Source organism: Nicotiana sylvestris, chromosome 7, assembly GCF_000393655.2.
Source record: "Nicotiana sylvestris chromosome 7, ASM39365v2, whole genome shotgun sequence".
Classification (NCBI taxonomy): Eukaryota; Viridiplantae; Streptophyta; class Magnoliopsida; order Solanales; family Solanaceae; genus Nicotiana; species Nicotiana sylvestris.
In genome coordinates, this window is record NC_091063.1 from 447,369 (window position 1) to 464,509 (window position 17,141).

The following is a 17,141-nucleotide window of genomic DNA, read 5'->3' on the forward strand; positions in this document are numbered from 1 at the left end:
TGGAAAAATAATAATAACATTGCTATAATATTATTTGTAAGCAGATACACAAATTAGCTTGAGTCGTGTTGGGCATTGTCCTGAGAAACAATTTCAGCAGTGTGAAATGTTTTACCAGGATTAAAAAGCTCTCCTCTACTTAAGAGGATACATGAATGAGCAAAATATTAAATTATAAACCCAGCTATTTAAAAGCGAGGAACAAAAAAAATACACTACTAAATTCTAAGAAAGAAAGACAACAAAGGGAAGCTGCTGGAGAATGAAAATGCAAAGAAAAGTTGCTGATCATTGATGTCTAATTTGAATGCTTATATATAGGTTTTAAGAAAGGTTTGAAGTGTATAACACTATCTTGAATTTTTCATGCAAGGTTGTTGCCACGCTCATTTCTCCATTGCCACTTGGAAGGACATTTGTCCAATTTTGAAAATATCACGACAGTTCCCCCATATATTTTCAAAAAATTCATACAAAGAGGAATAAGATTTATTGGATTTGCATGATTCAAATGCAATAGGTTTGGCCTCTTTTGAACTAAACTTAGACTGATAAAATTTAACTACATAATTATTAGTGAAATATAATAATTCTATGAACCAATATTTCTTATTGTAAGTAAGAGATTTCATCAATTACATTTTGACCCCAAAAATTTGTTGTTCAACGCGGTTTTGCGCCCAAATGGCCATGCGCGTGCCTGGTTATTCATGAGAGCTCTAGAGACTAGGCCAAAATCTCATAGGAGCAGCCTCACTCCTCTCTAATAGAGGTGAATTCATCAAGTGTATATTGCTTTTACATACACCACCATAAGGAATATGAATTCATTAAGAGTCATAACTCATCCTCTCAACTAGTAGCGGTCAAGCACCCTCTTTTAGTGCTTTATTGTCAATATTGACTTGTTATTACCCATATGAACCTACTTCATAGGATCTCCAATCACATAGGTTGGGTTACCATCTTTATTGACAACATATTGGCCTTAACCCCATCTTTTCCGAGGTTTGAATACTTAATTTTCTTCCCGTTAGTTTAGTCAGAGGATCGGCCAAATTTATCTCTGACTTAATATAGTCAATGGAAATTATTATATCTCTCGGCAGTTATTTTATGACATCATGTCTCAATTTCATGTGTCTACTTTTATAATTATAAAATTTATTCTTTCCAATAGCTATTGTCGCTTGACAATCACAAAGCATAGACACGGGAGGCAATACGTCCTTTATTAAAGGAATTAATATTAGCTAAGAACTTTCTTAGCCACTCAGCTTCAGAGCCAGCTAACTCCAGAGCTACAAACTCTGATTCCATAGTCGATATAGCTATGATCGTCTGTTTAGCTGATTTCCATGATGAGTGATACATAGCCACTAGTGAGTTTTGTCTCACATCTAAATCAAAGATCTAGTTTGCATCATTGTACCCTTCTAAAATTCACTATATCGGATACAATAATTCGTGGTTCCTCTCAAGTATTTTATTAGACCTATCCTCTATGTTGGGATTATGAGTATATCTACTCAGTATACACATAACATAGGTTATATCAGGACTTGTAAAATTCATTAAATGCATCGGACTCCCAATAATCTGAGCATATTTAGACTGAGCAACTAAGTCACCATTATGCTTTTTCAACTGAGAGTTAACATCAAAAGGAGTGCTTAGAGGTGTGACATTAAAATATTCAAACTTCTTAAGAAATCTCTCAACATAATGTTCTTATGACATCATTATGTCATCTTCCCTCCTTACAATTTTAACTCCTAATATCGTATTTGCTTATTCACCCAAATCTTTCTATTAAAATTTACAGACAAAAATAATTTAGTATTTTACACAATATTTAAACTTGTACCAAATAATCATTATCCATCACTTTAGTATAAACACATTTATCCACTTTCACTGAAGAAAAATTATCTCTTAGTAAGACTTGTTCAAATTTCTCATACCACTACTTAAGAGCTTGTTTAAAGCCATAAAGAGATTTAATTAATTTAAAAAAATTTATTTTCTTGTCCAGGAATGACACAACCTTCAGATTGAACCATATAAATCTTCTAAATCACCATTTAGATAGGCGAGTTTGTCACGATCCAGATTTCTCACCCTCGAAAGTCGTGATAGCACCTACTAGTAAAAGCTAGGCAAGCTGACCATTTGAATTAATAGCCAACATTAAATTAAACAGTGGAAGACTGAAACGTGATATTTTAATAAAGATGTCAATACCAATCCATACATAAACTACCCAAGACTGGTGTCACAATTTCACAGACTATCTAGGAATACTACAAATAAAGGTCCGAAAGAGTTACTACAACACTGTCTATGAAATACATAAAAGAAACAGAGTAAAAGGATAGAAGGAGATTCCAGGGCCTGCGGACGCCTGCCGTACTACCTCGGATCTCTGAATGGACTGAAGGCAGCAACCCAAAGCTACGGTCTGTATGCTCCAGTACCGGGACCTGCACATAGTGTAGAGTGTAGTATCAGCACAACCGACCACATGTGCTGGTAAGTGCCTAGCCTAACCTCGGCGAAGTAGTGACAAGGCTAGGACCAAACTACCAAATAAACCTGTGCAGTTAAATTATATACCGTAGAAAATAAAAGCGGGAATGTACAGTTAAGGATGGGAGGGGGAAACATGCTACGGGGAAACATCAAATGATAACAGAAGGGCAACAGGTAAATATAAGGTAAACCATGACTCAATTATCAACAAGAATCAGAAATCAAACAAGTGCACGACATCACCCTTTATGCTTTTACTCTCGTCCTTACCATAAGAACCAATATAATCTGCATGGCATCACCCTTTGTGCTTTTACTCTCGTCCTCACCATAAAAATCAATATAATCGGCACAGAATTGTACATCGTGTGGCACAACATCACCCTTTGTGCTTTTACACTCTTCCTCACAAAATCATACACGGCATCACCCTTCGTGCTTTAACACTCTCTCACCAAAATAATGCACGGTATCACCCTTCGTGCTTTAACACTCTTCCTCACCCAAACAACAATCACAAAACAATAAGGGAAAGGAAATCAACAAATTTACAATTAAATCCCGGCAAGAAAATAATAGTACAACAGTCATATCCCGACAAGGGAAAACAATATCAACAATAACATCCCGACAAGAGAGACAACATTAAACAACAACATCCCGACAAGGGAGACAATATCATAATCCTCTTTTCTTTTTCACCTTTACTTCACAACTCAATTCAAAATTTGAGCCAATGCTCTATAAGGTTCAATTGCCAATTATACTTCCACAAATCACTTTACAACTTGAGCCAACGCTCTTCAATGTTCAAATACAAATATCACTTTCACAATCCTTGCTCAACAATAAAAATCATCACATAAATCATTAACAATACAAACAGAGTCACATTAATCATAATATAAGACTCACGGGCATGCTTGACACCAACGTATAGATACTCGTCACCATGCCTATACGTCGTACTCAACAACTAGCACATAGCAAATAGGACCCAACTCCTAATCCCTCAAGCTAAGGTTAGACTAAACACTTACCTCGATGCCACGAACACAATTCAAGCCTCAACTACTGCTTTACCTCTTGATTCTACCACCAATTCGCTCGTATACAGCCACAAGTTACTTAACTATATTAATAAGTGCTAAATGAATCAATTATAATGCATGAAAAAAGTTTTCTAAAGTTTTTCCCAAAAAGTCAAAAATCGACCCTGAGCCCACATGGTCAAAACCCGAGGTTCGAATCAAAACCCGATTACCCATTCCCCCCGAACCCAAATATATAATTTGTTTTGAAATCAGACCTCAAATCGAGGTCCAAGTCCCCAAAATTTGAAAAAACTAGGTTCTACCCAAAACACCCAATTTCCCCCATGAAAACCCTTGACTTTGAGTTGAAATCTTGTGAAAAGATGTTAACGATTGAAGAAAACGAGTTAAAAATGACTTACAATCGATTTGGAGAAGAACTTTTCTTTGGAAAATCACCCAAGAGAGTTTATGTTTTGAAAGAGTTTGAAAAATGAAAGATTTTTTGGCTAAGTCATGAATTTGCAGGTTGCAGATGTTGCAATTGCGACCAGGGTTTACAATTGCGAACCCTTCAGGATTTCTGGGCTTTTTCGCATTTGCAATTAGGCCTGCCCAGGCCTTCTCTCGCATTTGCGATGGTTTATTCGCATTTGCAATCTCGCATTTGCGAGCCAGGCTTCGCAAATGCGAAGACTGCAGACCTGCAACATACCAGCAATTCCTAAGTCCAAAATTCACTTTGTGGCCTATCCAAATTTACCCGAGTCCTCGGGGCTCCAAACCGAACATGCACACTAACCCAAAAATATCATACAGACTTACTCGTGCAATCAAATCACCAAAATAATATCAACAATTATGAATTTAGCATCAAAATAAAGGAAAATCTCAAGAACTTTCAAAGTTCCAAATTTTACAACTAAGGTTCCGAATCACGTCATATGACCTCCATTTCTTACCAAATTTTACAGGCTCGACGTAAATCACATGTAAGACCTGTACCGGGCTCCGAAACCAAAATACAGGCCCGATACTGTCAAATTCCAAACATATTTTATTTCCCAAAACTCATATGTATTCCAGAAATTAATTTTCTTTAAAAATTTATTTCTCGGGCTTGGAACCTCGAAATTCGATTCCGGGCATACGCCCAAGTCCCATATTTTCCTACGGATCCTCTGGGATCATCAAATCACGGGTCCGGGTCTGTTTACCTAAAATGTTGACCGAATTCAACTTTAATTTATTTTAAAAGCAAAATTTGTCATTTTTCACAGATTTTCACATAATGGCTTTCCGGATACGCGCCCGAACTGTACACGCAAATCGAGATAAGATAGAAGGAGGTTTTTAAGGGCCTTGGAACACAGAATTTATTTCTAAAACAAGTGATGACTTTTTGGGTCATCACATTCTCCACCTCTAAAACAACTGTTTGTCCTCGAATGAACATAAGAAAAAAGTACCTGAGTTGAAGAAAAGATGGGGGTAACGGCTCCGCATATCGGACTCGGACTCCCATGTCGATGCCTCAGCAGGCTGACCTCTCCACTAAACATGAACAAAAGGGAAACTCTTCGATCTCAACTGACGAACCTGCCGGTCTAGAATAGCTACCGGCTTCTTCTTATAGGACAAGTCCTTGTCCAACTAGATGGTGCTGAAATCTAACATGTGGGATGGATCGCTGTGATACTTCCGAAGCATGGACACATGAAACACTGGATGCACGGCTGATAAGCTCGACGGCAACGCAAGTCTGTAAGCCACCTCTCCCACTCGATCAAGAATCTCAAACGGGCCAATGAATCTTGGGCTAAGCTTGCCCCTTTTCCCAAATCTCATCACGCCCTTTATAGGAGTCGCCCGAAGCAATACCCGCTCATCGACCATGAATGCCAAATCACAAACCTTACGGCCGGCATAACTCTTTTGCCTGGACTAAGCTATACGAAGCCTATCTTGAATGATCCTGACCTTGCCCAAGGCATCCGGTACTAGATCTGTACCTAATAACCGAGCCTCTCCCAGCTCAAACCATCCAACCGGCGACCGACACTACCTACCATATAAAGCCTTAAAAGGAGCCATCTGGATGCTCGACTAGTAGATGTTGTTGTAGGCAAACTCTGTTAAAGGCAAAAACTGATCCCACGAGCCTCCAAAGTCAATGACACAAGCTCAGAGCATATCCTCCAAAATCTGAATAGTCCACTCGGACTGCCCATCCGTCTGAGGATGAAACGCTTTGCTCAACTCAACCTGTGTGCCCAACTCACACTGAATTGCTCTCTAGAAATGTGAGGTAAACTGCGTACCTCAGTCCAAAATGATGGACACGGGCACACCATGAAGACGAACAATCTCCCAGATATAGATCTCAGCTAACCTCTCGGAAGAATAAGAGACTGCCACAGGAATGAAATGTGCTGACTTGGTCAGCCTATCAATAATAACCCACACTGCATCGAACTTCCTCTAAGTCTGTAAGAGTCCACAACGAAGTCCATAGTTATACGCTCCCACTTCCACTCAGGAATCTCAATCTTCTGGAACAAACCACCAGGCTTTTGATGCTCGTACTTAACTTGCTGACAATTCAAACACCAAGCCACATACGCAACAATCTCCTTTTTCATCCTCCTCCACCAATAATGTTGCCGCAAATCCTGATATATCTTAGCGGCGCCCGGATAAATAGAGTACCGGGAACTATGGGCCTCTTCTAAAATCAACTCTCGGAGCCCATCCACATTAGGCACACAAACTAGACCCTGCAGCCTCAAAACTCCATCATCTCCTAAGGTAACCTGCTTGGCACCTCCGTGTTGCACCGTGTCTTTAAGGACATACAAATGAGGGTCATCATACTGCCGATCTCGGATACGCTCCCATAAAGAAGAACGAGCAACTTTTCAAGCTAACATACGGCTAGGTTCAGAAATATCCAATCGCACGAACTGGTTGGACAAAGCCTGAACATCCAAAGCAAGCGGTCTCTCACCGAACGGTATATATGCTAAACTGTTCATACTAGCTGACTTTCTACTCAAAGCATCAGCCACCACATTGGCCTTTCCCGGATGATATAAGATGGTGATATCATAGTCTTTCAATAGCTCCAACCACCTCCTCTGCCTCAAATTTAGCTCATTTTGCTTGAACAAGTACTGCAGACTCTTATGATCCATGAACACCTCACATGACACGCCATACAGATAATGCCTCCAAATCTTCAATGCGTGAACAATGGATGCTAACTCCAAATCATAAACTGGGTAATTCTTCTCATGAATCTTCAACTGACGCGAAGCACAAGCAATGACCTTGCCATTCTGCATCAACACCATACCAAGTCTAATACGAGATGCATCACAATAAACTATATATGGCCTAGAACCTGTGGTCAAAACCAACACTGGCGCCATAGTCAAAGCTGTCTTGAGCTTCTGAAAGCTCGCCTTACACCCGTCCGACCATATGAACTGGGCACCTTTCTGGGTTAACCTGGTCATCGGGGCTGCAATAGATGAAAACCCCTCCACAAATCGACGATAATAGCCTGCCAAACCCAAGAAACTTCGGATCTCTGTAGTTGATGAGGGTCTAGGCCAATTCTTGACTGCCTTTATCTTCTTCGAATCTACCTGAATACCCTCTGTTGATACAACATGACCTAAGAATGCAACTGACCCCAACCAAAACTCGCACTTCGAAAACTTAGCATATAACTGACTATCTCTCAAAGTTTGAAGAACAACTCTCAGATGATGCTCGTGCTCCTCTTGGCTGAGGGAATAGATTAAAATATCATCAATGAAGACTATCACGAATGAATCCAAGTAAGGCCTGAACACTCGGTACATCAAATCCATAAAAGCTGATGGGGCATTTGTAAACCCAAATGACATCACCAAGAACTCATAATGCCCGTACCGAGTGCAGAAAGCTATCTTAGAGACATCAAATGCCCTAATACTTAACTGATGGTAGCCATATCTCAAGTCAATCTTCGAAAATACCTTGGCACCCTGAAGTTGATCAAACAAATCGTCAATCCTCGGCAATGGATACTTATTCTTGATTGTAACCTTGTTCAACTGCCGGTAATCTATACACATCCTCATCGATCCGTCCTTCTTCTTAAAAAACAACACTGACGCACCCCAAGGCGAGACACTAGGTCTAATGAAGCCTTTATCAAGCAAGTCTTGCAACTGTTCCTTCAATTCTTTCAACTCAGGCGGGGCCATAAGATACAACGGAATAGAAATGGGCTGAGTGCCTAGAGCCAAATCAATGCAGAAGTCAATATCCCTGTCGGGTGGCATACTCGGCAAGTTTGAAGGAAATACCTCAGGAAACTCACGAACAATAGGCACAGAATCAATAGAAGGAACCTCAGCACTAGAATCACGAACATATGCCAAATAAGCCAAACATCCCTTCTCGACCATATGACGAGCTTTCATATATGAGATAACACTACGGGTAGATTGAACATGAGTCCCTCTCCACTCTAAACGAGGTAAACCCGGCAAGGCTAAGGTCACAGTCTTGGCATGACAGTCCAAGATAGCGTAGTAAGGTGATAACTAGTCCATCCCCAATATGACATCAAAATCAACCATGTCCAAAAGTAACAAATCTATACGAGTCTCAAGACCCCCGATTCACAACTATAAATGAATGATGGACATGATCTACCATAATAGAATCACCCAATGGTGTAGACACATATGCAAGAACATTCAAAGAATCACTAGGCATGACCAGATACGGTGCAAAATAAGATGACACATAAGAGTACGTAGACCGTGGATCAAATAGAACTGAAGCATCTCTACTACAAACTAGAACAGTAATTGTGATAACTGCATCGGAAACCTCAGCCTCAGGCCTAGCTGGAAGAGCATAACATCGGGGTTGGGCCCCACCACCCTGAACTACATCTTTGGGATGGCCTACTACTGGCTGGCCTCCACCTCTAGCGGCCTAACCTCCACCTCTAACACCTCTACCTCCACCTCTAACACCTCTACCTCCACCTCTAACTGGATGGGCGAGTGGTGGAACACTCGATGACTGAACCATGGCACGGGAACCCTGATGCTGAGAACTACTCGATGCTCGAGGGCAAAATCTATCATATGCCCCATATCGCCACAAGTATAACAAGCCCTCGGCTGCTGAGATTGTTGACCTTGACGATCTGAATGACCACCCCAAAAACTCTGGAGCGGCGGTGCACTGATAGGAGCTGGTGGTACACTGTAGGACTGCTGATCAGAATACTGCATATGAGAACTACGGCCACCTGAAGCACCGTGAGAAACCTAAAGTGCTGACTGAAAAGGCCTAGGAGGATGGCCTCTACCATACTAATCCCTACCTCCAGACGAGGTGCCACTGAATCTGCCTGAATGATGAGGCCTCTTGTTCGACCCCCAACCACCTCTCTACAAAAGAACTATCTCAACTCTCCTGGACACATTGGCCATATCCTAGAAGGAAATCTCGCTCCCCGTCTCCTTAGCCATCTGAAGTCGAATAGGCTGAATAAGTCTCTCAATGAACCTCCTCACTCTCTCTCTCTCTATCTCTCTCAATGGGAAGTCTAAGAAGAGCATGACGGGCCAAATCAATAAACCTGGTCTCATACTGAGTAACAGTCATAGAACCCTGCTGGAGACGCTCAAACTGCCTCCGATATATCTCCCTCTGAGTGACAGGAAGAAACTTCTCCAAAAACAGCTGAGAAAACTAATCCCAAGTCAAAGCTGGTGACCCAACTGGTCTAGCCAAACAATAATCCCTACACCAAATCTTAGCAAATCCAGATAAGAGAAAAGTAGCAAAGTCGACCCTATTGGTCTCCACTATCCCCATGTTCCTGAGAACCTTATGACAACTGTCTAAATAATCCTAGGGATCCTCAGAAGATGCACCGCTGAAAGTGGTAGTGAAGAGCTTGGTGAACCTGTCCAATCTCCACAAGGCATCAGCAGCATAGCTGCTCCATCACCGGTCTGAGCTACCACACCCGGCTGAACTACTCCAATTGGATGAGCTGCTGGAGTCTGAAACTGGGGAGCTATCTGCTCCGGAGTGCGGGTAGTAGGAGTTCGGGCTCCTACTCCATCCTGAGAGACGGCGGGTGTTATAGGAAGTAAGCCTGCCCAGGTGACACTCTCCATAAGGCCCACTAGACGGATCAGAGCATCCTGGAGTACTGGGGTAGCAATTAACCCCTCTGGGACCTAAGCTGGGCCCATCGAAACTGCCTGGGCCGGAACCTCATCATCAAACTCAACCTGAGGCTCCGCCGCTGGTGCTGCTACTCTGGACTGAGCTCTGACCCTACCTCAGCCTCTAGCACGGCTTCGGCCTCGCCCTCTGCCCCTCGTGGGAGCAGCTGCTGGGGCCCGGGCTACTGATCAACAGATGAGGAAGCGCGTGTTCTCGCCATTTGCAAAAGAACAGAGTAGAAATTCAATTAGCATTGAGAAACCAAACCGCACGACATAAAATAATAGATGTGAAGTTTTTCCTAACTCTGTATCCTCTGGGAGGTAAATACAAACGTTTCCGTACTGATCCCTCAGACTCTACTAAGCTTGTTTGTGAATTGTGAGACCTGTGTAACCTAGAGCTCTGATACCAACTTGTCACGACCCAAATTTCTCACCTCTCGGGAGTCGTGATGGCGCCTACTAGTGAAAGCTAGGCAAGCTGACCATTTGAATTAATAGGCAACATTAAATGAAACAGCAGAATTTCATAAGCGGAAGACTGAAATATGATATTTTAATAAGATGCCAATACCAATCCATACATAAACTACCAAGACTAGTATCACAATTTCACAGACTGTCTAGGAATACTATAAATAAAGGTCCAAAAGAGTTACTACAATACTGTCTCTGAAATATATAAAAGAAACAGCATAAAAGAATGGAAGGAGACTCCAAGGCCTGCGGACGCCTGCAGGACTACCTCGGATCTCCGAATGGACTGAAGGCAACAACCCAAGCTAAGTCTATATGTTCCAGTACCGAGATCTACACACAATGCAGAGTGTAGTATCAACACAACCAACCCCATGTGCTGGTAAGTGCCTAGTCTAACCTCGGGGAAGTAGTGACGAAGCTAGGACCAGACTACCAAATAAACCTGTGCAGTTAAATCATATACCACAGAAAATAAAAGCAGGAATGTACAGTTAAAGATGGGAGGCGGAAACATGCTGCGGGAAAACATCAAATGATAACAGAAGGGCAACAAGTAAATATAAGGAAAACCATGACTCAATTATCAACAAGAATCAGAAATCAAACAAGTGCACAACATCACCCTTCGTGCTTTTACACTTGTCCTTACCATAAAAATCAATATAATCTGCACGGCATCACCCTTCGTGCTTTTACATTTGTCCTCACCATAAAAATCAATATAATCGGCACGGAATTGTACATCGTGTGGCACGACATCACCTTCGTGCTTTTACACTCTTCCTCACAAAATCATACACGGTATCACCCTTCGTGCTTTAATACTCTCTCACCAAAATAATGCACGACATCACCTTTTGTGTTTTAACACTCTTCCTCACCCAAACAATAATCATAAAGCAATAAGGGCAAGGAAATCAACAAATTTACAATTAAATCCCGGCAAGGTAACAATAGTACAACAGTCATATCCCGACAAGGGAGATAATATCACAATCCTCTTTTCTTTTTCACCTTTACTTCACAACTCAATTCACAATTTGAGCCAATACTCTATAAGGTTCAATTGCCAATTATACTTCCACAAATCACTTTACAACTTGAGTCAACGCTCTTCAATGTTCAAATACAAATATCACTTCCACAAGCCTTGCCTAACAATAGAAATCATCACATAAAGCATGAACAATACAAACAGAGTCACATTAATCATAATATAAGGCTCACGGGTATGCTTGACACCAACGTATAGATACTCATCACCATGCCTATACGTCGTACTCAACAACTAGCACATAAAAAATAGGACACAACTCCTAATCCATCAACCTAAGGTTAGACCAAACACTTACCTCGATGCCACGAACACAATTCAAGTCTCAACTGTCGCTTTACCTCTTGATTCCACCACCAATTCGCTCGTATCTAGTCACAAGTTACTTAACTATATCAATAAGTGCTAAATGAATCAATTCTAATGCATGAAAATAAGTTTTCCCAAAAAGTCAAAAATTGACCCCGGGCCCACATGGTCAAAACCCGAGGTTCGAACCAAAACCCGATTACCCATTCTTCCACGTACCCAAATATATAAATTGTTTTGAAATCGTACCTCAAATCGAGGTCCAAATCCCCAAAAATTGAAATAACCTAGGTTCTACTCAAAACACCTAATTTTTCCCATGAAAACCCTTGATTTTGAGTTGATATCATGTGAAAAGATGTTAAAGATTGAAGAAAACGAGTTAGAAATGACTTACAATCGATTTGGAGAAGAACTTTTCTTTGAAAAATCGCCTAAGAGAGTTTATATTTTGAAAGAGTTTGAAAAATGAAAGATTTTTGGCTAAGTCATGAATTTGCAGGTTACAGATGTCGCAATTGATTGCGAACCCTTCAGAACCTGCTAATCTCGCATTTGCGATCACTGTTCGCAATTGCGAACTCGCATTTGCGATAGGATAGTCGTATTTGCGACAATGGGGATTTCTGTGCTTTTTCACATTTGCGATCAGGCCTGCCCAGACCTTCTCTCGTATTTGCGATGGTTTATTTGCATTTGCGAGCCAGGTTTTGCAAATGGGAAGCCTGTAGACCTGCAACATACCAGCAATTCCTAAGTCCAAATTTCACTCTGTGGCCTATCCAAAACTCACCCGAGCCCTCGGAACTCCAAACCAAACATGTACACTAACCCAAAAACATTATACAGACTAGCTCGTGCAATCAAATCACCAAAATAACATCAACAACTATGAATTTAGCATAAAAATACAAGGAAAATCTCAAGAACTTTCAAAGTTTCAAATTTTACAACTAAGGTTCCGAATCACATCATATGACCTCCATTTCTTACCAAATTTTACAAGCTCGACTTAAATCACATATAAGACCTATACTGGGCTCCGAAATCAAAATACGGGCCCGATACCATCAAATTCCAAACATATTTTATTTCCAAAAACTCATATGTATTTCAGAAAATAATTTTCTTTAAAAATTCATTTCTCGGGATTAGGACCTCGGAATTCGATTCTGAGCATACGCCCAAGTCCCATATTTTCATACGGACCCTCCAGGACCGTCAAATCACGGGTCCGGGGCCGTTTACCCAAAATGTTGACCGAAGTCAACTTCAATTCATTTTAAAAGCAAAATTTATTATTTTTTTTTTACAGATTTTCACATAATGACTTTCCGGATATGCGCCCGGACTGCGCACGCAAATCGAAGTGAGACAAAAGGAGGTTTTTAAGGTCTCGGAACATAGAATTTATTTCTAAAATAAGTGATGATCTCACAGGGTTTGACATTCATTTGATGGATAAAAAGTTTATGAATTGGAGTTAAGGCAATTAAAACTCGAATAGAAAAAATTCTAGTCACTGGTGCAAATGTATCAAAATAATCTATATTTTATTTGTGAGAAAAATCTTCTACGACTAATCGAGCTTTAGATTTATCTATTGATCTCTCAGGATTAAATTTTCTTTTGAAAATCCATTTACAGCTAATAGGTTTGCACCAGGAGGTAAATATATTAAAATTCATGTTTTATTTTTCAAAATATAATCAATTTTATTTTTAATTGTCTCTTTCCAATAATTATCTTATGAAGAAGATATAACTTCAAAATAATTTGATGGTTCATTATCGACAAGAAAAGTTTGAAAATTATTTCCATAAGAAAAATATTCTTTCCTAGGCCTTTTGCTCCTTCTAAGTTCCTCATTAGAGATATTTTCATTATTTGTTTCAACAGGTGTGAGGAATTTTATCAGATAGTAGATAAATATATTCAAAGAACTCAACATTCTTTATCTCAATTATAACATTGCAATAAAGCACATCACTTTTGAAACAAGAAATCTATATGCAGCACTATGTTGAGCATATCCAATGAGCACACAATCAGCAGTTTTAGAACCTAATTTTCTCCTTTTAGGTTCAGAAAAAAGTACTTTAGCAAGGCACCCCCACACTTTTAAATATTTCAAGTTAGGTTTATAATCCTTCCACTGTTCATAAGGAGTTTTGCCAGTTCTTCTTTAAGGTATTCTATTTTGTAAGTGACATGCAGATAATATAGTTTCACCCCACAATTTATCAGGTGCATTTTAACTAACATGGAGTTCATCATCTCTTTCAATGTTCTATTTTTCTTTTCAGCAACTCCATTAGACTCGGGTGAATAAGGCAGAATTACTTCATGAATAATTTCATTATTTTCACAAAGATTATTTAAAGGCACATATTCTCCACCTCTATCAAATTTAATTCTCTTAATTTTTCTACTAAGTTGATTTTCAATCTCAATTTTATAAGAAACAAATGCATTAAAAGCATCATCTTTATTTCTAAGCAAATACAGCTTAGTATATCTAGAAAAATCATCAATGAAAGGAACATAATATCTTTTACCACCTCTGGTCATAATTTGCTTTAAATTTATGAAAGATGGTCTGATTTAAGAAACTTTGTTGTAAACTCAAGATATGCTAAACAAATGAACAATTATAAATGATAGGAGACTGACGGACTAAAAAATAAACAAAAAGTAATTAGGTAGATCAGTAGAGAAAAAACATAAAATTTGTTAAAAATAATTAGATTATAGGCTAAACACCTAGACAAGCTTCGGAACTTGGCAACACTTTTCACTTGGACACTTAAAGTTAGCTTATTTCATATTAGACACTAGAACTCATTTCAAATTGTACCAATTAAACATACAAATACTAATCAGCCAAAATAATATATAATGTGGATTACACGTGCATGACATGGCAAAATAGTCCAATTAAAAAAAAGATGTGGCATTGACACAAAAAACAATTTAAAGTCTTTTGAGAAAAGAATAAAAAGTAACAAAAAACCCCTTCGTCCCAAAATTGTCACGGTCTCCCACCCACCGGTGGCTCTAATTCCGTCGCCAGACGTCACCCCTGCTCCCTCTTCTTTGTCTTCTTCGCATAACCTTCCCCGCCGACCCCTTTTCGGCTATTCCAAACAGATCAACATAGCAACATGGCTCATTTCCTCGTCTCCTAGCTAGTGAAAAAAGGACTTTTGCTGGAAAATTTTGTTGGAAAATCTTAAAGATTAGTACATCTTTATCCGTCAAAATTTCACTTTTTGTTGACCTCGCACTTTCACATTTTACAAAGCTTGACTATCCGCTTTTATTCAAAGATTTATTTTGTTATCCGGTAAACTGTTGGAAATCTTAACTTTAGTTTTGCAAAGGTTAAGTTATCCGTTTTTGAAAGCGTCTATCTCTTGAGATTTCCTGGAAGTGGGAAAGGATTGATGAGATTGATAAGGTTTCATCTAATAGATTAATGGGGCTCCTTACTAGGTTCATGGTGTTTCTCGTTGAAAATAATGACAGATAATGGTGGTGATGGACAAATATGAAAATGAAGAAAATCGCCACGGCGAGCGGCAATCGGCAGTGGTGACTATCGGCGAGAGGACGGTGGCAATAATGGGGAGAGAAAATTTGAAAATTTTAAGGGGAGAAAAAAAAGAAAATTATTTTTTATTCATTCACGCACTCAAGGATAGTGGCAAATAATTTCTTGCCATGTCATTGTTATGTGTTTAATTGACACAGTTTAAAATGAGTTTTGGTGTCTAATAGGAAATAGGTTAACTTTAGTGTTCACTGAAAAGTGCTGCCAAGTTCCGGTGCCTATCTATGTATTTACCCTAGATTATATTAACTCATAAGAGAGAAAAACAAATACTAATATTTAAATAAACAATATATATATATAAAAAATTAGGCAAATTCACATAGTCCTTTAAATATGCTTTGGGCATTTTTGGTCCTTTAAATTTCTCAAAAGTGAGCACTTCTTGTCTTTTTTAAATATTTAAGAAACCTTATTTTTCAGATTTGAAGGGCACATAAAAAACAAAAGATTTAGCGAGAATTCATAGTTGGAGGCATAATTTTACAACCTCTACCATTTGGTCTATTTCTAGAGTTCGGTACAACTTTTTGTTATTTTGCCCTGTTTTCTGGTGTCTATTGCAATTTTTTCTGCGTTACAATTTCTAGAATTCGACAAGATTTTCATATTATCTATGATAGATTTCTTTTTGTATCACAATTTTTGATAAATCTAACAAATAGAGTTTGTTAAATTTTTGATGGAGACTGAAGGCCTAATTTGTTTGCACTTAATGGATGTCTCAATCTTAATCATTCAGATATGAGGCATTAAGTTCGTTTGTATTTAAAGTATGAATCTTAATTATTCAGATCTTAATCATTAAGTATGTTTGTTTTTTTATTTCACAATCACTTAACAGGTCTGAATAGGTCTGTATGATTAAGATCTATAACAAAGACTTAATTTCATTAAGATGCTATCATATATTCATTATTAATTGCCGCCACCGCCACCGCCACCGCCTACCATTATCAACTTCCACCATGCCACCACCACCACCATACTCAACCACCACCACCGCCACACCACCATCATTCTCAATCATAGCCGCCACCATTATCGACCATCACCACCCACTATTCCCACCACTTCGACCACCATCATTCTCACCCACAATCAACACTCATCCACCTCAACTGACCACCCCATCACTATCAATAATCACAGCTGACACTGCCCATCATTATAACATACCACCACCCACCCACCATCTTCCTCAGTCACAACTACTACCACTACCCGCCATTATTAACTATCACCACCCATCACCACCATCCTCAATCATAATCGCCACCACTATCAATCACTACTAGCTACTAACATGAACCACCATCATCAACCACCGCCTCTAGTCGGTATTCACCTGTTAGCCATAACCAACAACAACTATCATATTTTAAAAAATATATATATTATTGATAGAATATTAGATTAGTTAGTATTTTATTTGAATTTTATGTTTACTAGTTTTCAAATAAAGATAAATTTTATATATTCAGATGTTAAAAATCAAACAGTCTTAATTATTTAGTATTCAGATCTTAATATACATCTTAATATATTCAGATGTGTATTCAGATTCAGATGTCTTAATCTTAATTCACATCTTGATATTGAGATGCGTATTCAGATTCAGACGTCTTAATCTTTAAAAAAAATGAGGCGAGAGTACTCATTTTTGATAAACTTAAAAAGTCAAAATTGTTTAGAGCATATTTAAGTGACTATTTTCAACCTATTTCCACAAAAGACTATTTTTCTCGTCTTGTCATGAAATTATATGTTCACATGCTTAATCAAACAGAGAAATGGTAGGAAATTTGAATTGCAGTAAAGATTAATAAACTACCCAATTGATGTTCTTGAAATCCCATAAGCTA